General features: G+C 41.4%; 1 protein-coding gene across 12 annotated transcripts in view; it reads right to left on the bottom strand.

Annotated features, from left to right (window-relative positions):
* The window catches only part of Fhit (fragile histidine triad diadenosine triphosphatase), a 1,549,291-nt gene that overhangs the window by 1,487,019 nt on the left and 34,941 nt on the right, over positions 1-27,331 (bottom strand). For 2 of the 12 annotated variants that reach the window (XM_087586495.1, XM_087586496.1), the window contains exon 3: positions 24,269-24,396. The gene's annotated coding sequence lies outside the window, so the exon portion shown is untranslated. 12 annotated transcript variants of the gene reach the window in all.

The raw sequence follows: 27,331 nt of genomic DNA, 5'->3' as shown, positions 1-27,331 counted from the left end.
CTGGATGTCCTGGATGTGCGTGCATGACTGTCCTGCCACCTTTCCTCCGGGAACCAGACGATTTGTTCTTCAGTTATGCTTGTATTTCCTTTGCAACTTACTAACCCCTCTACTGTGCTGAAAGGTGCTAGGTAATCCATTTACTGATGACTGAGTTGCCATTTAACACTAAAACCAACCTCAAAGACCCCAACCTCATTCCCTCACAAGTGTTTGCACATGTGTGTATGCATGCATGTGTGTATGTGTGTATATGAGAACTGTTGTTGTCACTGTTGTTAATAAAGACCTTTGCTATCTGTTGTTCGGATGTACTTTGTTGCTTAGATGATAGATGCGTACTAACCCATTACATCTCTGGGGCTTATTTGCAAAATGCAGTTGCTATTTTCCAACAAGCTTTCAAGGGAAGAAAATTTTATCAGGAAAAAAAAAAACACAAATGTCTTACCACTCCATCCTGTAAGAACCTAAAGAGACTATTAAGCCATAAAAAAGGAAATTGAGGGATAAATTTAATGCTTCAAAGTGACTGTGTTAGCAGGAGGCTTGGGCACCTCGCCAGGTTAAGGAGAAATAGCTTTATACCCACATCTTAACAGCATTCTTAATCTACGGTCTTTACTCCTCCTCATTTAAAGCCCAGTGCCCACAGTCATCACAACCGTGGTGTCCCTTGCAGCTTGTCTTATGATTTTATGTCACTTACTTGTGCTCTGAACTCGGTGTTGATTTCCCCATTAAAGCAAACAGCCATTGGAAAATCGCGCTTCTGATTGGATCATGGCGTAACTGAAAACACCTTTGAAAACCGACAGTACTTACATAATGTTGACAGGGATGTGGAGGTCCCGCTTTGTAGGGGCAAGATGCAGAACAGAATCAAGGGCAAAGGGCAGCTGCCAGAAAACATATGTTTGGTTTGAGTGTGAAACATTTCCTCAGGCTTGTGTGTCTGAACACCGGACTGTGCTGATGACTCAGCTTCAGGAAGTGGTGGGACCTTTGAGACATACGGCCTACCTATGGTGGGTCACCAGACACAGGCCTTTGAAAGCTGTATCTACTTCTGCCTCTAGATTAGTCTCTCTGCCCATGGGCTGACTCATGAGGTGAGGTCTGCTGCATGCTTCTGACATCATGTGGCTGTTTTACCAAGCCTTCCCCACCAATTCTGCCCATGAGCTATAATAACCCCGCCCCCTGAAGTTCCGACGAGTATTTCTGTCTCAGATTTTATCAAAGTAATTAATAAAGGTATCAGGTTACACTTTCATCTTAATGTACAGAACCGATCTTTATAACTGTATATACTCTCTATTTTTCTTAGCAAAAGTAAAGACAAATTAGAGAACTCAAGAGCTTGTGGTATATGGAGAACACAAATCCAGAGATTATGGTAACTCCAAAGTGAATATTATCTACTACTCTTACAGAATCTCAAAACCAGAGCCACCATGATAAAACAGTTATACTGTGATGTCAAGGCAGGAGACACTGAATTACTGATATAATTTATGTGAGCAAATTTAATCATTTTAAATGATTCAGACATAAATAGGCATGTCATTAAACATAAAGCGTCAGGAAAGGATTACAAAACTTGTAAGATCCATCTTCGCTGGTAAATTTGAGTTAATCAGTGTTTACTCTGGGGGAAGGAACCTTCCAATTCCATGCTTAATAGCCCAAACGTCAGTTAACTTCCAACGGAAAACACCGTATTGCTTGGGCAGGGGTTTCCTGCAAGAAATGAATCTTTCAGGTGCAGTAATCGTGGCAAAGTTTGTTTTCGGTTGTCTAGAACACTGCTGCATCTTTAAATCTTTCTACTTGTTAATTGCAGGGAGTTATTCGCCTACATTTCTCATGCTATTCTGACATTTTAAACACCTTGAAGAAGTTATATCTATATAAAATAAATAAGCTATTAAAATGTCACCGTGTGTTTCTGTGTTCTTGCTACAGGATACTTGTGAGGGCATCATCTTTTTTTTTTTCCAAATTAAACATTCAAGAACATTAAAGCAGGAATCAGGCACTTAGATTCAGTCCTGGTGGGAAGTACCTTGGGACCTTGGGAAAATGACAAAACTATATGCTACGTTTGCATTTGTTAATGAGGAGACTGCCAGAATTTGAATGGGGCTGGTGTGAACTCACCGGAAAGCCTGAGAAGAGAACAGACTGTCACAAAACTCAGACTTATATGTGGGATGTTGCCGGGAATAAAGGAAAAATCAAAGCCATAATACATAGAGAAACTTTGGATAACTAGGGATGAAGCTCAGTGGTTAGGCATTTACCTAGCATGAAGAAGACTCAGTAAATCTGAATTTGATATTCCAAAGGCTGAGACAGAAGAATTACCATGAGTTTGAGGTCAGCTGTGCTACACTGTAAATTCCAGGCCAATCTCCCCTACAAAACAAAACCCTGTGTCAATAAATAAAACTGACAACATAGGGCCTGAGATGACTCTGATGGCTACATCTGTAAAGGAGGTGCCACAAAAGCATCAGGACCTCAGTTCCAGAAATCAAACCAAAAAACCAGGCATGCCAGCATTGTTTGCTCTGATCTCAGCATTGGGCAGGTAAAGATGGGCAAACCCTTAGAACTAACCAAGCCTATGAACCTCTCAGTGAGAGACTCCTCACATACACACACACACACACACACACACACACACACACACACACACACACACACACACACTTTTTGCATTATGACTTATAAAACTTTCATTGAAAAGGGAACCATAAATAAGAAAATAATGCTAACTGAATGTAATTCAAGTTGTTTGGTTGAAAACTCTCTCTAAAGAAGAGAACAGGTTACACAAGCAGAAATGCATTCATCAGAGAAAGGACTGGAAGAGCTTGAAGGGGCTCGAGACCCCATATGTACAACAATGCCAACCAACCAGAGCTTCCAGGGACTAAGCCACTACCCAAAGACTATACATGGACTGACCCTGGGCTCTGACCTCATAGGCAGCAATGAATATCTTAGTAAGAGCACCAGTGGAAGGGGAAGCCCTTGGTCCTGCCAAGACTGAACCCCCAGTGAACGTGATTGTTTGGGGGAGGGCGGTAATGGGGGGAGGATGCTGAGGGGAACACATATAGAAGGGGAGAGGGAGGGGTTAGGGCGATGTTGGCCTGGAAACCGGGAAAGGGAATAACAATCGAAATGTAAATAAGAAATTCTCAAGTTAATAAAGATGAAAAAAAAAAGAAATGCATTCACAAGTCACCACAAATGCTCCCCAAAATACCTTTGTGTATCTCTGCCCCTTATCCTTCACCAAGATACTTGACACCTTGCCCAAGCTTGGTTTCTCTGTTGGTATGACAAACACTACAAATGAAAACAACATAGGTATGTATTAATTTTCCATTGTATAGTTCGTCATGGAGGAAGAGGAGGGCAGAAACTGAAGCAGAAACCATGGAGAAAAACTGTTTAATGGTTTGCTTCCGAGATCATGATCATCTACCCTTCTTATGCCTCCTGTTTCCAGATGCCCAGGCATGGCAATGCCCACAATGGTGTGGGCCCTCTTCCATGAATTAACAGTCTAGAGAACACTCCCACAGACACGCCCATAGGCCCCATGGAAACAATTCCTCAGTTACCATTCCCTCTTCCCGGGTGCATCAGGGTGACAACTGAAGCTAACTGTGACACCCCTTCATCAAAGTCACTTAGCAGAAATTTAGAAAAATTTTTATCAAATAGAGAACATATGACAGGTACTATCAAGTTAGCTTGATCTTGCAACATAAGCACTGTGGTTTAAATGCCAGTGCCTCACTCAATATTCATGTTACAACTTAATCATCAAAGCACCTACATTAAAAGTTGTCACCTCTGGGATTTAATGGTGTCCTGGGAGTAGAGCATCAACACAATTAGCACCATAGCAAAAGGGTGACAGGGTGAAAGGACCCTCTTCATTGTGTCCCACCACTAAGGACATAGCACACATCCCTTCCAAAGGATGCTGCAGCAAGGCAGCTGTTTGGAATAAGCACAGTCTTGGCAGACAAGGACCTTCATCTTAGTGTTTCCAATCTCAAGAACTGAGAGACAGAGGAACTTCTGCTGCTATGATCACCCGATCTGCAGGATTTTGTTACAGTAGCACCAATAAACCAGGACAATGCATAACCACTGGGCTTTGATATCCCAGAGCAGTGGCCAAGATCTCATCTCATCTTCATAGACACAAGTCTCAATGTGTTGAACAGAGTAACTGGTAATAGTTCTTTGGATAAGAGATGACTGCACACAGTCAAAGGGATTGCCTGGGCCACAGCAACCCCTTGGCCTTGGTTGATAGGCAACCAAGAACTAACACTGCTACCCAAACAGTTACTTTATGTGGTAACTGCTTAGATCCACCATATCATCTATGCAACAGAAACTATTGACCCACTGCAACCATCACATTGGAAAGATATCAAGATTTCTGTGAGGCGTCAAGCCAAAGGCTTCTTTACTACCATGGAAAGTACAGTGAGTGACTTTGGACAGGATTCACTGTAGGAAACACTGGAACCAGTTCTCTTTACTATGGTTTTACCAGAAGAGTAGAGTTTTCGATCATTTCCATCTCCTTGAACAGTATTAACGCTTTTTAACTTCGAACCTCTAAACACTTGTCTTTTAGGTCTTTATAGAAATGGGTCAGTGGCTAAGAGCAGGGCAGGTTCAGGTTCCAGCAACCTCAGCACAGCTCACGATCATCTGTGATTTCAGCCCCAAGTAGTCCAATGCCCTCTCCTGGCTTCCAAGAGTGCTGTAAGCATGCATCCATGTCTGCGTACGATGCAGACATGCAGACAAAACACCCATGCACATAAAATCATGATAAAGTCTCAGAAGAACGCTTAATGGAATAAATTAATAAATCCTTGTCGCCTTACTGTAGAGCAGTAGGATCCCTCCATGTAACTGAACTATCACCCTCCCCTCCACCGCAACGGTTCTCACTGCTCTCTCACTACAACTACCTGTTCAAACAAGCAAATATCACAAATTATTGTGCTTTCGTAGAACTGCCCTCAGAACTTCATACTTCCAAAGCTTTCTTTTCCTAGTTCATGTAAAAACCTGTACTATCTGCCTTGAGCCCAGTGTAAAATCGCATTTCATGGGTTATTCCACCTGCGTGCCCTCCTTCTGCTTCCTAGACCTCATCTAAACAGTTATTTCCTGGCTGCCTCAGCAACAGAGTCATGTAGACAGGAAAGGATATAGGGGACGATGATGAAGCTCAACCCTCAGGGCCCACAGCGCACAGCCCCTTCGAGTGCTGAGCACTCATGGGAATTGGTGATTTATCTCCAAGGACATAATAACAACAAGCACTTCTCCACAGGCATTTAACTGCCTTTGTCGTTTTGATGCTATCTATATAGCTTAGGCTGGCCTAGAACTCTTATGTAGTCCAGAAGGATCTTAAACTCAGGATCCGTCAGCCTCTGCCTTCCAAGTGCTGGGATTACAGGTATGTAGACCATGCCAGTCAAAACGAGTTCTGTTTGTTTCCTTGGCATCAAACTCAAAGTCTTGTGCACGCCAGCTAGAATAGTATATTACCACAGAGAATCATCCATAGTCCTTCCTTCTGAAGAAATTGTCAAAGAAAGAAAACCTATTCATGTAGCCATACTATCAGAATACATTTTATATTAGTATTACATAGTGTTAGGTCTGTCTTTATATGAATACATTTTTTAATTTTGCCAATATTAGATGATTATGATGAAACAAAACTTGAACCAACCTCAATAGAAAAGAGAGTATAAAGGACTCCGTTGCGTACTCCAGTACTTAGGTATTGAATCTGAAAGAAAATGCCAGCTCTTTAAATAAAAATATAAATTGGGAAGATGGTGTTGAAAACGGGTTTTTAAATGTGTCCTTAAGATTATTTTATTTCATTGGATGTTTTTCAGCAAAATGAAAGAAAACCTGCAGAAAGTCTTCGTTCCTTCACATTTCTCCCCCTCCCCAGTGATTTAAAACTTTCAGAGGAACGGGACATCTGGACTCTGGGCAATGTGTATTATTACTATCCCCTCAAGAGCAGGCCTAAGTGGATTCTCTTTGTTTAGTCTAGTAAACATAAACAGCAAACATTTATCACAAGACTGATACGTTTGCCTTTTACAGAACAACCCTGGCCAGAAGTTATTAGGAAGCAGATCGGCAGCCCCATTGGACGGAAGCAACGTAATTAGGTAGTCCAGCACTACATTTTGTCAAAACTTTCTGACAACCTAATAACCAGATTGTCATCACATAGGCATTGAAAAATGATACTGGGTTTGTTCTGGCATGAAAATGCCACTGGATTCTGTTGTGCTTTTTTCAAATGTAAAGTTAAACAAAAGTCTTTAAGAGATGAGACAGGATGCAGCCAGTGGTCGGTTGTATGTCAGTGTGTGCACTCCAGTGTGTACACTCCAGTGTGTGCACTCCAGTGTGTGCACTCCAGTGTGTACACTCCAGTGTGTGCACTCCAGTGTGTACACTCCAGTGTGTGCACTCCAGTGTGTGCACTCCAGTGTGTGCACTCCAGTGTGTGCACTCCAGTGTGTGACTCCAGTGTGTATACTCCAGTGTGTACACTCCAGTGTGTGCACTCCAGTGTGTACACTCCAGTGTGTATACTCCAGTGTGTACACTCCACTTGAAAAATGAAGGAGGTAGTTTAAAGTTTAAAGACTCTCTCCAGGAACACCTGTGTGAGTTCAATAATTTGGCATCTGCACATCAAGAAATAAATTATTTTTGAGCTATATACATTTTAATTTAGAATTGTTTACATTTGATTTATCTTTCATTCAAATTAGGTTAGCGGGAACAGGGCTGAGGGACTGTCTAATTCTGAAATGTTGGCATCAGCCAACATCTGCACTTTCAATCCCACCAATGTGATCGAGGAAGGAGTTTTGGTTCCACCAAGAGACTCTAAGCCAGTAGCACACAAGGTTCCCTTCTAGCACTTCGCAGAAGCATCAGATATTTGATTTCAACTGTCCAATTTGATACTTGAATTAGTATCAAATTTCTTTATGATTTTGCATCAAGTGGTCAATTTAACAGTAGTCCTCAGGATTCCTATAAAAGCTATTTAGTATGATCCCTATAGGGATCTTTTAATTTTCTTTCATTTTATTTTTCTTGGATGTTTTATACATTTACATTTCGATTGCTATCCCCTTCCCCCCCTCCCATACCCTTTTCCCCTGCTTCTATGAGGATGCTTCGACTACCACACACCCACACCCACCTCAACACCTTGGCTTTCCCCTACACTGGGAAAACAAGCTTTCACAGGACCAAGGGCTTCTCCTCCTACTGATGCCAGAAAATGCCATCCTCTGCTACATATATGGCTGGAGCCATGGGTCTCTTCATGTGTACTATTTGGTTGATGGTTTAATCCCTGGGAGCACTGGGAGGGTCTGGTTGGTTGATATTGTTGTTCTTCCTATGGGGTTGCAAACCCCTTCAGCTCCTTCAGTCTTTTGTCTAATTCCCCCATTGAGGTCCCCTTGTTCAGTCCAATGGTTGGCTGTGAGCACACTCATCTGTATCAGTAGGGCTCTGTCAGAGCCTCTCAGGAGACAGCTATATCAGACTCCTGTCAGTAAGCACGTCTTTGCATCAGCAATAGTGACTGGGTTTGGTGAATGAACATGGGATAGATCCCCGAGGGGGCAGTCTCTGGATGACCTTTTCTTCAGTCCCTGCTTCAATCTGTGTCTCTGTATTGCCTCCCATGAGTATGTTGTTCTCTTTTCTAAGAAGGAACGAAACATCCACACTTTGGTTTTCCTTCTTCTAGAGCTTCATATGATCTGTGATTTTTTTTCCTTAGGTATTCTAAGCTTTTGGGCTAATATCCACTTAACAGTGAGTGCATACCATGTGTGTGTGTGTGCTTGTGACTGGGTTACCCTATTCAGGATATTTCCAAATTCCATGTATTTGCCTAAGAATTTAATGTAGTCATTGTTTTTGATTGCTGAGTAGTACCCCATTGTGTAAATGTACCACGTTTTCTGTATCCATTCCTCTGTTGAAGGGCATCTAGGTTCTTTACAGCTTCTGGCTATTATAAATAAGGCTGCTATAAACATAGGGGAGCATGTGTCCTTGTTATATGTTATACATCTTTTGGATATATGCCCCAGAGTGGTATAGCTGGATCCTCAGTATTATGTCCAATTTTCTGAGGAACTGCCAGACTGATTTCCAGAGCAATTGTATCAGTTTGCAATCCCACCAACAATGGAGGAGTGTTCCTCTTTCTCCACATCCTTGCCAGCACCTACTGTCACTTGAGTTTTTGATCTTAGCCATTGTGACTGGTGTGAGGTGGAATCTCAGGGTTGTTTCAATGTGTATTTCCCTGATGATTAAGGATGTTGAACATTTCTTTAGGTGCTTCTCAGCCATTCAGTATTGCTCTGTTGAAAATTCATGGTTCAGCTTTGTGTCCCATTATTTAATAGAATGATTTGATTCTCCAGAGTCTAACTTCTTGAGTGCTTTGTGTATACTGGATATTAGCCCTCTATCAGATGTAGGGTTGGTAAAGGTCTTTTTCCAATCTGTTGCTGTTTTGTCCTAATGACAATGTCCTTTGCCTTCCATAAGCTTTGCAATTTTAAGAGGTCCCATTTGTTGATTGTTGATCTTAGACCATAAGCCATTGGTGTTCTGTTCAGGAAAATTTCCCCTATGCCTATGTGTTCGAGGCTTTCCCCCACTTTCTGTTCTGTTAGTTTCAGTATATCATCTTTAAGTGGAGGTACAAGATCCACTTGGACTTGAGCTTTGTACAAGGAGATAAGAATGGATCAATTTGCATTCTTCTACATGCTGAACTCCAGTTGAACCAGCACCATTTGGTGAAAATGCTGTCTTTTTTCCATTGGATAGTTTTAGCTCTGTTGTCAAAGATCAATGACCATAGGTGTGTGGGTTCATTTCTGGGTCTTCAAATCTATTCCATTGATCTCCCTGCCGGTCTCTGTACCAATACCACGCAGTACTTATCACGATTGCTCTGTAACACAGCTTGAGGTCATGGGTGGTGATTCCCCCAGAAGTGCTCTTATTGTTGAGAATAGTTTCTGCTACCCTGGGTTTTCCTTTGCTTTCCCAAATGAATTTGCAAGTTGCTCTTTCTAACTCTATGAAGAATTGCCTTGGAATGTTGATGGAGATTGCATTGAATCTGTAGATTGCTTTTGTCAAGATGGCCATTTTTACTATATTAATGCTGCCAATCCATGAGCATGGGAGATCATTACATCTTCTGAGCTCTTCAATTTATTTCTTCAGAGGCTTGAAGTTCTTGTCATACAGATATTTCAATTGCTTAGTTTGTGTCACACCGAGGTATTTTATATTATGTGTGGCTATTGTGAAGGGTGTTGTTTCTCTAATTTCTTTCTTAGTCTGTTTATCCTTTGAGTAGAGGAAGAATACTAATTTGTTTGAGTTAATTGCATATCCAACCTCTTTACTGGAGTTGTGTTTTGGCTGTAGGACTTCTTTGGTAAAATTTTTGGGGTCACTTAGGTATACTATCATATCATCTGCCAATAGTGATAGTTTGACTTCTTTTGTAATTTGTATCCCTTTGAACTCCTTTTGTTGTCTAATTATTCTGGTTAGGATTTTAAATTCTATATTTAATAGGTATAGAGAGAGTGGGCAGCTTTGTCTAGTCCCTGATTTTAGTGAGATTGCTTTAAATTTCTCTCCATTTAGTTTGATCTTGGCTACTGGTTATGCCTTCATTTTTATTAAGTTCTAAAAAGTCTCTAATTTCTTTATTTTTTCCTTGACCATATTATCATTGTGTAAAGCGCTGTTCACTTCCATGTAGATTGGACTTTTGATGTTTTTGTTGTTACTGAAGACCAGCCTTAGTCCACAGTGATCTGATAGGATGCATGAGATTATTTGAAATTTCTTCTATCTATTGAGCCCTGTTTTGTAACCAATTATATGGTTAATTTTGGAGAAGATACCATGAGGTGCTGAGAAGAAGATGTATTCTTTTGTTTTAGGATGAAATGTTCTATAGATATCTGTTAAGTCCATTTGGTTCATAACTTCTGTTAGTTTCTTCATGTCTCCGTTTAGTTTCTGTTTCCATGATCTGTCTATTGATGAGAGTGGGGTGTTGAAGTCTCCCACCATCATTTTGTGAGGTGCAGTGTGTGCTCTGAGCTTCAGTAAAGTTTCTATTATGAATGTAGTTACCCTTGCATTTGGAGCATAGATGTTCATAAATGAGAGTTCACCTTGGCAGATTTTTCTTTTGGTGAGTATGAAGTGTCTTTCCTTATCTTTTTTGATAACTTTTGGTTGCAAGTCAATTTTATTCTATATTAGAATGGGTACTGCAGCTTGTTTCTTGGGACCATTTGCTTGGAAAAAAAATTTCCAGCCTTTTACTCTTAGGTAGGTCTGTCTTGTCACTGCAGTATATTTCTTGTATGCAGCAAAATATTGTGTCCTGTTTACATTTCCAGGCTGTTAGTCTACATCTTTTTATTGGGGAATTGAGTCCATTAGTATTAAGAGATAGTAAGGAATAATGATTGTTATTTCCTGTTATTTTTGTTGTTAGAGGTGGAATTATATTTGTGTCACCATTCTTTTGGGTTTGTTGCATGAAGATTACTTTCTTGCTATTTCTAGAGTGTAGTTTCCCACCTTGTGGTGGAGTTTTCCATCTATTATCCTTTGTAGGGCTGGATTTGTAGAAAGATATTGTGTAAATTTGGTTTTGTCATGGAATATCTTGGTTTCTCCACCTATGGTAATTGGATATAGTAACCTTGGCTGACATTTGTGTTCTCTTAGGGTCTGTATGTCATCTCCCCAGGATTTTCTGCCTTTCATAGTCTCTGGTGAGAAGTCTGGTGTAATTCTGATAGGTCTGCCTTTATATGTTACTTGACCTTTTTCCCTTACTGCTTTTAATATTCTTTCTTCGTTTTTGTCATTTGGTGTTTTCACTATTATGTGATGGGAGGAATTTCTTTTCTGGTTCAATCTGTTTGGAGTTCTGTAGGCTTCTTTTATCTTCATGGGCATCTCTTTCTTTTTATTAGGGAAGTTTTCTTCTATAATTTTGTTGAAGATATTTACTGGCCCATTAAGTTGGGGATCTTTGATCTCTTCTGTATCTATTCCTAGGTTTGGTCTTCTCATTGTGTCTTGGATTTCTCTGATGTTTTGGGTTAGGAGCTTTTTGCTTTTTGCATTTTCTTTGACTATTGTGTCAATGTTTTCTATGGTATTTTCTGCCCCTAAGATTTTCGCTTCAGTCTCTTATATTCTGTTGGTGATGCTTGCATCTATGACTCCTGATCTCTTTCCTAGTTTTTCTATCTCAAGGGTTGTCTCTCATTGTGCTTTCTTTATTGTTTCAATTTTCATTTTTAGGACCTGGATGGTTTTGTTCAATCCTTTCACCTATTTGTTTGTGTTTTCCTGTAACTCTTTAAGGGAGTTTTGTATTTCCCCTTTAAGGGCTTCTACTTGTTTACCTATGTTCTCCTTTATTTCTCTAAGGGAGTTGTTTATGTTCTTCTTAAAGTTCGCTGTCATCATAATGAGATGTGATTTTAAATCCAAATCTTGTTTTTCTGGTGTGTTGAGTTATCTAGTGTTTGCTGTGGTGGGGGAATTGGGTTCTGATGATGCCAAGCAGTCTTGGTTTCTGTTGCTCAGCTTCTTGTGCTTACCTCTCACCATCTGGTTATCTCTGATGTTTGTTGTTGGTCTTGCCTTCTCTGACTGGAGCTTGCCTGTCCTGTGGGCCTGTAAGCCTGTGAGTCTATGATCTTAGGAGTGAGAGTGCTCCTGGGAGACAAGCTCTCTCTGGGCTGCTTTTGGGCCTGGAGGGCTGTAGGACAGCCTTAGCTCTGAGTGCAGATGGAGACTGGAAGTGTCCTGTCACAGGCTGCACTGAGTCTCCTGCCCCAAGCACTCTCAGCAGGTCTTTCCTTGAACCATCACAGAGAGAAAGTGGAGTCCCATTTGTGGGCTTAGGATTGAGAAGGCTCCTGGCAGACCAGCTCTGTGGGCAGGTTTTGGGTCCAAGAGCTGTGGGACAGTCCCAGCTCTCAAGAGATAAATTATAAAGAGAATGTTAGGTGCCTGTCCACTGGCATTGCTGGCCATTTGCTCTGGCCCTGGCATTTTGTTCTATCCTCTGTGTTGTGAGATTCCAAGCAACCATCAGTGATACCTGTTTTGCAATTCTCGTTTCTGTGAGACAGAGGGAGGCTTCTCCAGGCATTACTTGCACACCCACCAGAGCCTCAATACCACATTCATAGTTTATTATATGGTGCTGGCAAAGAAACAGGGTTTAATATTTTCTGGCTAAATTGGGAGTGTCCCTTTAAAGAAATCCACTATGTGTTTTGGTGCCAAAAGATGGTAATCCAGTATGTAGTCTGACCTGTAAGCCAAATTCTATGCACATTGTGTATAAATGAAAGGAAAAGGTCCTGTGGTTATGGATTATTCTCAGTTATACTTAATTACTAAAAGGAATATTAAGAATGGCCTTAGGTTAAAGAAACAAACCTCTAATTTCCACTTAATTAGTCAATTATAAGAAAAATCTACTCACCTATACAAGAAAAAACTCTCAGGGTGTAGACTTCTAAGATGACCTTTAAAATAGTAATATCCAAAAACTTCGCCATTTGGTCAGCTGGGATCTAAGTGAAGGACCTACTATAAACCACTGTCCAGGTTGCACATGCAAAGTTTGTGGATGAGCTAGTCAGGAAAATAAATAAATGCAAAATTTGGGAAAATTTTTCCCAAATACTTCCAAGCACTTAAATACACAAGTGACCAGTTGGTTCTTGTGTCTTTAAGACACTCTTGAAATTTCAGAGCATTTTCCCAACATATGATTTCATTTAACAGCTTCAAGTCTACACCATTTCTTAAAAGCTAAAAGGAAAGATTCCAAATGTCACAAATATAATGTTGAATAAAAGATACAATATACAAAGGACCCCATACTGTCTGCTTCTGTTTATTACATAACTTTTAAAAACCTATTATCTGGGCTTAGATCTAGGTCTCAGCAACATATAGTATACTATACTATACTATACTATACTATACTATACTATACTATACTATACTAGGAAAGAAGGAATTGATGGTAAACAGGGAACTGCTATGGTGCTTCCTTCTGGGAAATGTTGTAGTGAAATCAATCTGCTAGCCTAGGAGACTTGTGCCTTCTGTGGCATAATCAACATGAGACCAGGAATGACAGTAGATACCTGAAATCCTTGCTCCTAGGAGGCAGAGGCAGAAGAACTGTGAATTCAAAGACAGCCTGGGCTACCTGGAAAAACTTTGTCTCAAAAACTAATAAATGCATGCAAAGGAATTAAGCTTCAAGCGCTTGAAGAGAACCTGGGTCCATCCATACCATTGCCTGTCATAGAATCACAGCTGAGATGACCAGAAGATGAGAGAAAGTGCAAGTCCAGTAGAAGTCCCACTAACTCTACCGTTCCGTGTGCATCATAAGCCCACAATGCACAGCGACAATGTGACCTCGCTTCATCCATTGTCAGCTGTATTGGGTGGACAATTTTATTTGTATTGTATTAATTTGACTTTATACAAAAGAGACTTGGAATTTGAAACCTTCCTTAATGTATTCTGAGGTGAGTGGTTGTCGTAGTCCAGGGTGTTTGGGAGTTTGGTTTTCTTTTGTGGGATAAGTCAAATGATATGGCAGGACATGCGCAGGTAGAGCTTATAGATCATGGGTTTCAACTTCTGAAAGTGTCTCTGTGACAGGTTGAGACTTGTGAGAAACATTAGAACCAAATGTACAAACTTCCATTTTTAAATGAGGATCCTTTTTTAAAGGTGTCTGAAAGTGTGGGCTATGCTACAGGGTAAAATAAAGGGCCTGCATATATTTTTGAAATTTTCAAAACCCTATCAGAATAAATATGTGATTTGGAGTCATGATGGTGCCCAGGAGTGACTAAAAAGTAGTCCAGGAATGTCACGCACTTTGTGTTTTCTAGAGTAGCCCCTTAGGCAGGGTCATAGAATTTAGATCCGCAGCTCACTAATCATGAAAGCGTATTGGTGAATTATACTTCTGTACAAAATGAATGTAGAGTATCATTTTCTTGCTTTGTTCCTTCACCAGCTAGACCAAGAACAAAATGTATACTGTGAAAGAGAACAGGCAGTTTAAAAACATGTACAAGTTTGACTGTGCAAACTGCTGAGCTGCTGACAGTCTGATTAGAATCTCTGAACAGTCCTCTCTCTCACAGCAACAAACAATTTACACAGCAATTCTTTTCTAGTAGTCCTTGTAATGAAAGTGTAAGCGTTGCAGTCAATCATAATTGGGCTCTACAAATCCCAGACAATGTCTTCTGGGAAGCAGGCCTCTGAAGACTCAATGAGTGGTTTAAAGCTATGTGGGGAACTTTCTTAATCACTGTTAGCAGTTCTCCTTAAGATAGAAAAACACTTCTTAGAGTATCATGGCTCATACCTAGAATCCTAGGTTGCATCTATTTCTGATTGCTTCTATAAATGAGAAATACATAGAAAATAGAAGTCCTACTTCATTTTCTCTGGTCCAGTCTGTTTGCAAAACTTTGGAGCACAATTCTGAATTATGTTTTTCGTGTTGGTCAAGAATGAATACCAAGGTCATAGTTGTTGGTGTAATATGACCTTAAACATCTCCCAAAAGTCATGAAGGCTAGGTCACCAGCTGATGGTACTAGAGGGAGGGGCTGAACTTTAGGAGGTGAGGACTACAAACAGGAGGTTAGGTCATTGGTGGCATGCTCATTTGGGGAACAAAGGAACCTGAAGTCCTCTTCTGTTTCTTTCTATTTCTTAGGTACCAGGAAGTGAGCAGCTGTCTACACCAAAATCTATCCACTGAAGACCCAAAGGCGGCATGTTCCAAATGACTTCAAACTCTCAAAACATCAGCCAAAAGAAGGTCGTATATCAGTGATTTTTCTCGGGTGTGTTCCCACAGCAATAGAAAGTTGACTAATACACAGTTAAAACAAAAAACAAAACAAAACAAAAAAAACCCCTCAGTTTCAAGACATAAATTGACTTGATTATAAAAAGTATGAAATGATGTATTAATAGTCTTAGTTTCATTTCTTAGACTCACAGAACTCTAATGCAAAGAGATCATCAATGATGCCAAGAGTTGTTGCCCCACTGAGAAATAAGCACAGCAACTTGAGGAACTTTTTTCCTAGACAATCAGAATGCGTACGAGGAAAAATTGACAATAGTTGCCAGTTTAGGCCTGAGCCTAAAATCCAAGTCATCATGTAATACATGTTATAAGATGGATATATTTCAAGAGACCTTATCCTCCACTGCTTTTCCAAAAAAAAAAAAAAGGAAAAGAAAAGAAATTCAAAGGTTTCAATTGTTTTCTTTCACACATATACAAAGTAGGAATGCAAATATTCTTAAATTTTTTTAAGCTTGTCAAGTCACCTATTGTGGACAAAGTAATCAAACGCATGTGAAAGAAAAGAACATTTCTCTGTAACAAAAAGAACTTGACAAAAATCCTAACAAGTAAAGCTATGAATGGAACATTAGTCTTTCTTGCCTTTTTTCTCATGAATTATTAAGAGACTACAACAAATAAACAAATGCATACGGTGGAAATGCTGCTGCTGGTCTGTTTGTCCATCTCAATGAAGGGAGGACACTTACTTTTGTATCAATAACCTTGGTAAGAGGGTGTGACCTTAGAGACTTTAGGGAGTGGTGTGGATGATCCTTTTGGTAGTTGAAGGAAATTGAGTTTCATTGTTGTGGGACTCTGGAAGAAATCATCTAGAAGCCAGGGACATTGGGAGTCCAGGCCATTACCTGGTCCCATGAACTTATTGATTTCCAAGTATCATTTACTTCCACCATCTCAGGTAGCTCCTATCGTCTCTGGGTTCTTGCTCCTGGCTTGTCCTAAAGGCAGATCCACTCCAAGACCAAAACAACTATGCCAAGCTGTCCAAGAAGTCCAATGCTCCTAAGCCCCAGAATCCAGTCATAGCAGCCTTCCTGTTCTCTTTCCAAACTTAATAAATACTTAATAAATAATAAGAAAAATAAGCTTGCTTTGTTGTTTTGATGATTTTTCTTGCCCTTCCCTCCCAAAAGGGGGGGGGGGCTAAGGAATAGATTCATCAAAAAAGAATAGATTCATTTGTTTTTTAAAACAAAAAATAAATATTCTATTACATCTCTTTTCTGTAATTACATGGCCAAATGATCAGTGTGTTACTCATTGTAGCTGCTAACTGTACCATAGCTATCTACATATACATATTAGTCTATTCTCAGCAGTTTGATGCAGTAGAGCCTATGGCTACCTGCTTTAAAGCTATACAAGGCTTGATGCTTTCTCTGAGGTGTAACCTAAAAGAGGAGAGACAAAGGACTGATAAGATGACTTAAGAGGTAAGGACACTAACCACCAAGCCTAAGGGACTGAGTTCAGTTCTAGGAGACACACAGTGGAAAAGGAGAACCTGCTCCAGCAAGTTGTCCTCTGACTTCCACATCTGTGCCATCGCACATATGTGTGCATGTGTAAGTTCATATGTGCATGTGCATACACACACACACACACACACACACACACACACACACACTTAAGTAATTGAGTAATTTATGTAGAAGAGAAGAATCTGCTGATGGGTGGTATCAGCAGCATAAGTGAACCATAAGTCTTCACAGGGGCTGTCCAAAGAGCAGCACTTTACAATAGAAGATGAAACTTGAAATTCACACACACAATCATAACACTGACCAAACCTTCATATATCCCTTCATGGTCTTTATGTCTGTGAACATTCTACCACTAATACAGTATTTTTAAATCAGCTCAATTCTTAATACAAATGAATTTTTGAAGACAATTGTATATACCCATTGTAAATATCCAATATTATAGATGTATATGTGTGTGTATATACATATGTGTATACATAGTATATACCATACATCATTTACCATTAATAGAAAGAAATTGAAAGACTTGAAGACTCTACTATGAGTAACCGAAGGCGCCTTCTCATCTCATATATTGAATGAATTACTATGAAGAACTGTTGATCAGAGTGCATAGTAGAGAAGAAATGAATTGTGCATATATATTATATATATTATATAATATATATACACATATATTATCACATCCCCCTAAACATGCACAATTACTATGTGCCAAGTGTCTCAGGGACATAAGAATTTCCCAAAGCCCCTCTACATAATGTGTCCCTTCAACAAAATTAAAGAGTGAGGGGTTTTCAAAACAGGTACATGGAACTTGAAAGAATGACAAGGCTGGGTGCTAGAGGCAAATCAGAGTGAGATAAATTGGATGTCACACACTTAGAATAAGGGTATGAAAGAGCAGGCTGTGGGCCACTTCACAATTATTTATTCCCAGAATTGAATTGTCTCTAAATACCTGTCACAAAGAAGGTCCTTCATACTGTTTGGTTTGAACGCCCTTCATCTCCTCTGTACCGTCTTTTTTAGACATACATATCTGAGCTCACAAATTACCCATCACAAAGAAATGGCTGCTGCTAATAGGACCCTTCATTGTGGCTGACAGTGCAGAACAAATGCTGGTCCCTGAGCTGAGACCAAATTTCTGGAATACTAACTGAGGTTCCCAACGGGGGATGACACATTACCTAGAGGTCACGCCAAGAACTCTGGAACAAACTCCTGCATTCTGCTGCCTCTCGCCACACTCACTACAACATGCCATATGCTTCAACTCTCTTAGGTAATCCTATTTTTACAGATTCATAATTCTCTAGATTTCTACTGCTCTAAACACCTAGCTTTCAACCAACCTATCTATTTTACAAGCTGAGTGATGGGCTGGCAAGATGGCTTAGCAAGGAAGGGCATTTGCTGGCCAGCCCAACAGCCTGAATCAGTCATGGCCCCACAATGTAGAGTGCCTGCCCACCTAAGTCATGCCCTCTCTCAACTGCCATAACAAATCCTGTTTTGTTAGCAAGGCACACCACATGAATCCATCAAAACCCCCAGCCTTTAATGCAGAAATAACAGGCTTTCCCCTGGGCTTGCCTGGACAAAGATTCACAGCACTGTCTGTCAAAGAATTTTCTTCTTGGTCACCCTGGCTGTGCCGTCTTAGTCAAGTTGCTTGAGTTCTCTGAGATGCTTTACCCACTAAGCATGTAAGGACAGTACATGCCCCACAAGTTGTGAAAAAGATTAAATGATGACTGCTTTTTAAAAGTGACTTATTGCCTGGTTACATGTTATCAAAAGCCTGAGGTGCTAGCTAGAGTTTGGGATGAGTACCTGCAGCCTCCGGAAAGGAAACTATGGGCCTGATGCCTGAAATGTTTTCAGGAAGTGCTCCCACAAGAGCCTCTACCTAAGAGATGGTAAACTACTTCGACAGACTGTTGCCCCCCAAGCAGATCCCCACACCTCTCCGTTAACACCCGCTCGAGCAGGCATCCATCTCTGTGTTTACAGTTATTCATCATGACTGGCTTTACTCACACAGAGTCTATGCTGTTAAACCAAAAGGCCCCACAGACCTCTAGTCCAACACCGCTGGAAGACTCAGACACACATAAACAAGGCATGGGTAGCCAGACTGCAGTGTGTTCCTTGAGATGGAAAACCTGAAATAGACCCTGCTAGAGAGTTCTTCAGAGCTCTAGTGAAGGAGGCTGCAAGTCAGAAAGTTTTCTGATCAACTTATGAGGCGGGGTGCCTGCCAGCCCCAAGCCAAAGAATAACAGTAGCTGTGGTGACTACAAGGAATAACATCATTGCAGCACGTTCCTGACTCTGAGCTCATGTGCAATTCTGATTCCAAAAACACACAGTGGGAGAAATGGCCTTCTCTGCTAGCCATCATTTAAATGCAGTCATGGGGGTCGGTGGCAGGGACATTATCTCCCGGAGGCAGCTATCAGATCTCACCCTATCCTACAATAACACCCTGTGTTTAAACAAGGGGCTCGGGTTCCCTCCAAAGGTGGTCATAGCAGTCACAGAATTGGAGGAGAATGGAAGAACTCAGGAAAGCACTGTTGAGCTCTCACCAACACAGGTGTGTTAAAGAACAACCTGTGACTGCGAGGGAAACGAGAGAGCACAGATGGTGATGTCTAGCCTGGCAACCAGTCGTCACTTTTGTGATCCTTCAATTCTCAGCTCGAGTGTAACAGACTTTTCCCCCTGAAATGGGAAGAGGATTAAGCAGGCAGGACATTTTCTAGGTTCTGTATAGCAAATGTTCATGTGCTTTCCTTCTGTAGCACTTATGGATTCTTTCTGAAGAAGGGGTAAGCCGGAGCAAAGTGATTTGGCATGCTTGCATTTGCTTTATCGGGACCAGCAAGCACAGACTGCAGGAGCTGCCCCGACCTGCGACCTGCGCTGCAAAGAGGCTCCCAGACCCCTGAGGGGGCTGCTGATTATTTTCCTTACAGGGATGCTCAGGTGAGCTATCCTCCTTGCAAAGCAGCAAAAGAGCTCATTCACCTCAGGAAAGTGGTCGCCAAGAGGACAAACATGATCTTTTTCATAGAAAGTTAATTTCTGACCAACTTCTCTAATCACCCTGTCTTCTAGAAGCCAGTTAGGCAGTGTGCAGTCAGTCACACAGACCTCGGGTTGCATTCCCACAGCTCAGCCTGAGGACCACTTTGAGAAGCAGATGAGTTTTTCCATTTTTCTGCAGGCAAGTTCCCCATGCCAGAACACAGTGCAGACCTAGATGACAATGGCTTGCGGGAGCATTTAACATTCACAGGATAATGCCTAGCAGGAAAAGAAGTATATCCAAGTACTTTCGGAATAGTATACCAACATAGAGAAAACTAACTGAAAAAGGCGTCTGCAGCTGACACAGTTGATCATCTCTGGAGGATAGCATAAGAACAATTTTTATTTTCTCCTCTTTTACTGATGTGACTTCCAAATATTAAAAAATGCAAATGCATTGGTTACATAACAAAAATAAAGTAATTATAAGAGATTTAAAGATACAGAATGTCATTTATAAAGTGTCTTTCCATTTACAAAGCAAATAAGCATTTCCACTAAGATAAAACGACTGATGGACGCCATTGGGGGAAAACTAGGCCACATCTCAGGCACCTTCATCGCCCCCATGACTGTGTAAGTGCACAGTGTATGTGGTACCCTTCAGTTGGAATAAGAAATTAGGTAAATAGCTCAGTAGGTAACTAAGTCCCTTACATTAGGCGCTCTACCAGGGTTATCAACGATGGAAAACCTGAACGCCAGCATGCCACAGGAGTGTTGATCCATCTGCCTTACTTGTATTCCGGCTTCCTTGGAAGTCTCTTTCAAGCTTGCCGATAGGATTACGTATAACTAAGCAGGCAGCCAGCAAGGTGTAGTTGGTCTGTGGCCTGGGCCACAACTGACTCCAACAAAGGGGAATGCCAGTCAAAGAAGAGATTATGTACATACGAAAGGGAAAGAAATGTCCATATAGGTATAACAGCAGCAATTTTCCCCTTGCTCTCCTTCTGCCTATTGGCAAGGCCGTGTGCTGAATGACTCCCTGTGTCATCTTGAATGCACCCAGGGTGCCCCACTAAACACTATTTCGAGCTGTATTATTGTTTTGGATGAGATTAGTATTTCAGACGGTAGACTCCGCAAGTCAGGCTGGCTTCCCCAGGGTACATGAGCAGCGTTCAAACCCTAAAAGTCCCAAGTAGACTAAAGGACGGGTAACTGATGCTTCTGTCCGGCTGTCTGGGCTGGGACACATCTCCTGGTGCTCTTTCCTCTCAGACTGTTATTTGCCCCTCCAGCTACACTGGTTCTCTAGCTGTTGAGCTAGGATTTCATGGAGATGCTAGCTTTCCTGGGTTTACAGTTTGTAGATGACACAGCATGGAATTTCCCAGCTTTCCTAATTATGTGAGTCAACGCCTCATCACAAACAAGCAAATAGGTGAACAATCTACGGGTTGTTTCTCTGGATAATCCTGAGGAACACAAGTCCTACTTTTATTGAGTGCCCTTTGAAGAGGCACTTTCGTGTACCCATGGAAGGGTACGTTTATCTCACATCAGGAATAAATCATTATGCTTTAAAACAGAGAAAAGGTCTCCGCTGCTCTAATATCTACCTTTTTGGTTCCTAGGACAGCTTGACCAGTTTCTGCTAAAGCAGGAGCCTCCTATTGATTCCAACACATGCACATTCACACCCACACCCACATACGCACATGCACATATGCACATGTACACACATACACACGCACACACACATGCACACACTATACACACATGCGTGCATACCTACACACACACACACACACACACACACACTCATTTGTGTGTGTGCCACCTCCAACTGTGGGTAGCCTTCCTATCGAGTATGCTACAGGCTTTATCTTCTACAGATCACAACAAAAAGAAAGTTGGCAAATTCCTCGGTAATCTCATTCCACATGTCCTTGGTAATCTCATCTACATGCCAATACCTGACTCAGGAAAGAATATGTGGTACTGCTGGGTGATTACAGAATTTTTGCTGTAAAAGTCACTTTGAGAATAGTCTCTTTGGTCAATGGGTGCTGTCATATCCTCATGAGGCTCACCAAAAAGAAAAAAAAAAAAAGTCAGCACAGTAAATGTGGAAGAGGAAAAAGGGGCAAGACAGGAACTGTGGTGACATCAGTGAACCAGAGAACTAACAAAACCTATAGGGTCACCCTTCAGGAAGTTAAGTCTTCTCTCCTTGTAGACTTCCTTTTTCTTAGTCTAATAGGTTTTGTTTTGAGGAATTTCCAATGCAAGTTAGCAGAACAACTCACAAAATATTTGTCAGGGCTTAGCAATCTGTCACCAGTTTAAGGCTCAGATCTGTCTCCCTGCAGCACCATCACAACCACCAAAGGCACCCTGGTGGGTCCCCACTTGCTTGACACCAGGGGAGAGTGAGTTTCAGTTGGATTCCTAGCGTCCAGAGCCAGGGTTCTGGAGCATCTCCCCAGCAATCATGACATCCAAGAGATTCAGCAGGTAGACGTAGGGAGTGGGAAGCTTTTTTTCATCTTAATTCCCTTATTTTTTTAAACCATTTCAAGTTGACTTTTCGATTATTTACAGCCAAAAGCATCTTCAATGATAAATCTATCTTTGTGTAATTAGCAGGAAATTTATGTATCCTCCTTTGAGCAAAGACCACAGAGGAAATGGTACTGAGATCCATAATTCTGCCAACATCCTCCCAAATCCTCACAGGATAGATCTTAAGTGATTACTTTCCAAAGAGGAAAGACAACTGAAAAGCCAGGAAAAAAAAAGATGAATTCTGCAACCAGCTGACACTCGTCTGAGAACTAGAAAGGGCCCACTGGATGGTGAAGCCTCACCTTTCTCAATGTTGAATGGGGACTGCAGCATTTAGAAACACCGATCGGCACCGTAGGTCATCCTGCCTGGGAATAATCTCCCTTTCTCATTTCAAGAGCTTTAACACACTTGGCCTTAGGGGAGTGTCTAAAGAAAAAGTTATCACAGGCAATTCGAACCATCAAATCCTGTCACCCGTGAGGTTTTTTTTTTTTCTCCCTCTAAGGCTTAAATACATTGAAAGAAATGCGCCAGATGCAACACAGAACAATGAATAAATGTAAACATAGGCTGGTTTTGCTTTGCTTAAAACGGTCCTTTTTCCTCTGACCTTGTCTAGGAGAGTGGGAAATGGGTTTTCCTGGTCTTGGAGATAAGCTGGAAGTGTCCCTTAAGGTAGCGGAGACCAGCACCAGCTTCCTGGCAGGACTTTGGATGGGGGTGGTGATAGGATGCTGGGACCATGGAGCATTTGACTTTGATATGACACTAAAGAAAACAACCTCTTTTGACTAGACACAGCAAAGCTTTCTACCACAGCGTGGGCAAACAGCCCCAGAGGGTGGCTGCTGTGAGGTCAGATTTTGTCCCTGAATGGTTCATGCTACAGCAGACCTGCTGTACTTTTGCACCATTGGCCATAGGAAGTAGAAAGCCCAAACGGTGACAAGTTAGCTTTTCCAATATTTAAAGGAAAAACAGAACCAAGCATGTACCCGTACATTCTTAAAATTGTATAACTCTTCCCTCCAGAGTGAACCAGTCCCTCCTGGAGCAGGGAAGAAGGGAGGGGAGCCTGGTCATGTGACTCACAAAGCTCAGTGACCTTCAAAACTCACAGGGCCCCTCCCAAGGTTATATGAGCAGTGAACAATGGCTTCTAAAGAGAAGCTTTTCGGGGACAGCCAGTGACCCAGTTTCTTAGTAATCTCCATGCTGCAGTAGGATTTTCTGTATCACATGTGCTCCCCAAAATGCTCCCTCGACATCCATTGGTTGCCAAGATGATGTGACTGGACTATATTCTTGGCGCTCTGTCTGGGAAGTATATATGGTTGTTAAGATCCCCTCAGGAAAAGTTACACCACAAAAGCCACACATTAAGTTTTAAAAACAGTTTTTCAGAACGATACTTTTAAACCAGGATTCAAATTCAATTTGTATTTTCGGTTGGCTTGACAGTCCTGAGAGTCTAAAAGACACTGAACTCCCAGAACAAGTTCTTGGTCACTCAGTGTTCCCTGCTGCACAATGTGCTGCTGTGTAAGACAAAGGCTGCTATGACATGGGAGGTTCTGTGGCTGGTGAACAACATTAAATATTTTTAAACAGTCGCACAAAAGGCAATGGCAAACTCCTTTTATTTTAATTCACTTACAAAATGTTACACCCACTTAGAAGGAACTACTCGATTCCCCTCAATGTAGTGGGGATTAATGAGGCCTGAATCTAAAGGAAGGGCCCAACACGCATGGCACTTCGGACTGTTGAGATTCCCAAACAATGCAAGAGCATTTCAAGTCACACATGGGATGTGAAGTGAAAATGCTCTTAGCGGGAATAGTCTCTAATAACACTTACCTGCTTCAGAGAGTGCTGTGAAGCTCTATTAACACCAGCAGAACACTTTGAGATCTTCAAATAAAATCATGATAGAAATGCAAAGTATTATTACTATAGCTCTAAGATAATTTCACACCTATGGATGAGAAAACCCCAGGCCGAGTTTTACACCCTCTTTTCTTGCCTGATAAACAACAAGTGCCAAGCATGGAGATCGTGACAGGCGGAAGGAAGACATCAGGGGTCCTCTGTCACCAAAAGTTTGGATCCTCCTCCAAGTCATTTCAGGGAACTTTCAGGGGAAAGTGAGTCCTTTAAAGGGAAGATTTAAAATGAGGATTAAATTTTGTTTTGTTTTGTTTTTATACCAGACCAAACAACAGGCAGCAGGTGAGTTAAGAGTCGTGAACTGTTGCTCCACAACTGAAGACACCAGGCAACACAAGTGTAAGTCATGGACGATGGTGGTAATAGTAACTCATAGTGAGTCCCACCAACGTAGCTATGGAAAAGGAATGACAAGGTACAGACAGAACTCCTCAGACTGTACCTGCAGTCAGTACTGTGGGGCACACCCTGTGATAGGGATCCAGTGAGGACCTTGAGCATGCTCCACAGGCAAGCTCTTGCTTTCCATATCAGATCTCCTGATTAGCTTAACTGTCCTGATTAAGATTAGAGATCTGGTACTAGTTGTGCTCTGGACGAACTACTTGGTTTAAGCCTTTCTTTCCATAACAACAACATCGAAACATCTGTCTGACCCACCTTCCACCATCTTCTTCATATGGTATTAGTAGACATTGGGGAAAATAATATTTGAAACCACATATCAATTATAGAATATATTAAAATGTACATATTAAAAGAAATAACCAACTAGGCTAAACCTTCTGGCTTAATGTGCACAATTACTTCATTGTGATAATGTAATAATTACCTGTAGGTTTAGACTATATTACATGATATGACTATTGTTAGAAGGCTGTGGGAAATAGAAGGGTTAGGAAAAGGAAATGTCAGAGTTAGGACTATTGCCCCGATTTATAAAGCCAGCAAGGGAACAAATGTAATATCTCTGGGAAACCAGTCATTGAACACCTTGTTCTAGGACCTGCACAGAAGGAGTCAATACGGAAGACATAAGGGGAAAACTCTCCATTCTCAGAAAACCCTAGAAATGCCAGAGGCTCAAACAATGTTCTCAAGCACATTTTATACATTAACAAAAGGGAGTTCAGTGGAAAAAAATTGAAAAGAGAAATTAAAATTCAGAGAAAAGAAAAAAATGAACAATTCAATTGTTTTGTTTTGAAATGTTAGAAAATGAAAGAGAATTGAAGCCTCTTCACAGGCCTGAACCCCAGGGAGTCCAAGACCCCAGACAGTAGACAGATGACTTTCCTGTCTCTCCCCTGGGTACACAAGCATCCTGCAATGTTAGGGAAGCCACTGGAAGGGAACTTCTTAGTACCCAGGACTGAAGTCATGGGGAGCTCACCAAAAATGTCCCTTTTAGAGATCTGTTTTGGTGACTTACTGTAAAACATTCAGCTCTTATACAGAATGGAAGAAGGTAATGATGTCTTGATTGTAAAGCTCCAACCATAGGCATTTACTCTGAATCTAGGTTACAGATGTATAAGCTATTAGTTAGGGTTCTCAAATTGTAAGTAAGATAAACCCAACTCAAGGGCAACTGGAGGTTAAATAAGGCATGGAGACAACCAGGAGTCAAGACAGCATGGTGACCAACTAACAAGAACTCCTAGCTGTGGTCTCATAGATATGTTCAGGGCAGAATGTCCACCTGCAACAAGGGAGAATGCTTTAGGTAAAGGTGTGGATTCCAGAGAACAAGCATGCACTTCGGCTAGCTTGTGGCCACTCTAAGTGCAGGGCTGCCAGAGTCTACTACAGCAGGCACCCAAAGGAAATTAGAGCACAGTGAAGAGAAAAGAGATAGATGGCCAAGGGGAAAAAAGGAAGGGTATTCATCTACACCCACCATGGCTCTCTTTAAAGCTTCCAAACAATCTACCTAGCAGAAAATCACTGATTCCTTATGAATATAACTTAAGATGCTAGCAATTAGTAACTGAGTGACTGACCACACACAGCAAAAAGGTCCATCTCCCTGATGTCCACAAAACTTAACCCTGACCTCTTTTTTTTTTTTTTTTTTTTTTTTTTGGCTTCTGAAAGTCTTGTTTCTCTTTTTTCTTTAAATTATATTTATTGATATCCTCGCCCCATCTCCCTCTTCTCTTTGTATCTGTGTGTGTGTGTGTGTGTGTGTGTGTGTGTGTGTGTGTGTCTATATATTTGCACATGGCACAACACGCGCATAGACGTCAGAGAAACCCTGCAGTAGTTAGTCTCTCCTTCTGCCCTGTGATGCCTGGAGACCGGATGTTCATCATCAGGATTGGCAGCAGCATCTGCCTCTGCTGAGCCAACCTTACCAGACTCACACGCCATGCCTATTAAGAGTAACTGCATTTGATACCTGAGGATAAAGCAAGAATTCCTACCTTTTTTATAGTAATAATGTGTTCATTTTGAAGACATTATCAGGAAACATATTTAAAAAAAAAAAGAAAAAAAAGAGTAGCCCAGCATCATGGTGGATGCCTTTAAAGCCAACATTCAGGAGGCAGAGGCAGGTGGATCTCTGTGAGTTCAAGGCCAGCCTGATCTACAAAGAACATTCCAGGACATCCAGGGTTGTTACCCGGAGAAACCCCGTCTCAAACAAACAAACAAAAGAGCAGGGACATGGCCCTGGCTCCATGCTTAGCAGTGCTTGGGGCCTTACTGAAGATTCAGCAGCTCTGACTACCCATGCAGCTAAAACCAGTTTCAGGGAGATCCGACACTTTTGGCTTTGAAGGGCACCTGTGCTCAAATGCACATACTCACACACGGGCCCAGGCATACAGACACAATTAAAAACAATTTCAAATTTGGTCATTAAATTTTAAAAGAATGAACAACGCTGGGGATATGTCAACCCATAAGGAGCTTGCTATACAAGCAGGAGGGCCTGCGCTTGGTCCCAGCCCCTACAGAAAAGAGGCTGCCATAAGCGATCCCCCTGCTAGAGAGGCAGAAACAGGAGCGTGCCTGCGACCAGCTGCCTAACCAATTTGTATGCTCCAGGCTAAGTGAGAAAGCAATGGTGGAAGATACCTGATGTCAACCTCTGTCCTACACACGTGCACACAAACAACACTTACACACTTAT

Source organism: Rattus norvegicus, chromosome 15 (genome assembly GCF_021556685.1).
Source record: "Rattus norvegicus strain SHRSP/BbbUtx chromosome 15, alternate assembly SHRSP_T2T, whole genome shotgun sequence".
In the NCBI taxonomy this organism is placed as follows: Eukaryota; Metazoa; Chordata; class Mammalia; order Rodentia; family Muridae; genus Rattus; species Rattus norvegicus.
This window is presented reverse-complemented; position numbering and strand designations above follow the sequence as displayed.